Source organism: Gracilinanus agilis, chromosome 4, assembly GCF_016433145.1.
Source record: "Gracilinanus agilis isolate LMUSP501 chromosome 4, AgileGrace, whole genome shotgun sequence".
Lineage (NCBI taxonomy): Eukaryota > Metazoa > Chordata > Mammalia > Didelphimorphia > Didelphidae > Gracilinanus > Gracilinanus agilis.
Window position 1 is genome coordinate 273,748,132 of NC_058133.1, and position 925 is coordinate 273,749,056.

A 925-nucleotide genomic window follows, 5' to 3' on the forward strand; every position below is an offset into this window, starting at 1 on the left:
AGGAAGGAAGGAAGGAAGGAAGGAAGGAAGGAAGGAAGGAAGGAAGGAAGGAAGGAAGGAAGGAAGGAAGGAAGGAAGGAAGGAAGCTGTGACCTTAGGCAAATCACTTAAACTTGTAGGGCTTCAATTTCCTCATCTGAAAAATGATAGGAGTGGACAGGATGGTCTCTCAGGTGCCTTGTAGCTCTAAATCTATGATACTTAGATCTTTCTAGCAAGATTAATAAAGTATGTTTCACTATCTGTCATCTAGGTCCAAGATAGGTAATTACAATTAATTAACTTTAGGCTGTCTTGTAGTGTTGTTTTCACTTGCATTAGTGTAGTCATTGTTTCTGCTGGTTCTGCTTCCTTCACTCTACATCAGTTCATAAAATCTTCCCATGTCCATATGAATTCATTAGGTTAAATTGCTTCTTATAGTACAATATTGTTTTTATTCATGATTTGTTTAGCTAATCCCCTATTCTGGGCACCAGGTGACAAAAGTGAATAGAATACTGAGCCTGAAGTCAAGAAGATCTGAACTTAATTCTGGCCTGTGTGACTCTGGGCAAATCACTTAAGCCTCTGTCTGCCTCAGTTTCCTCAATGGCAAAATGGGGATATTATTAGTACCTGCCTCCCAAACTTGTGAGGAGAAAATGAAATGATATTTGTAAAGTGCTTAGTTAGCACAATATTTGGCACAAAGTAAGTAGGCACTTAAAAAATATTCATTCCCTTTCTAAGCAATAGGGATCTGCTTCTAGATATTTGCTACCTCAAAAAGTGCTGCCAAGAATATTGTGACGTATAGTCCCTCTCTTTACTGAACAGCTATTCCTTCCTTTTGGCTAGAAATCAGTTCCTCAGCTGATGGAAACAGCCTTTTCCACTTGTTTAATTTTTCTCTTGCTCTATAAGCAGATGCCAAGGAAAGACT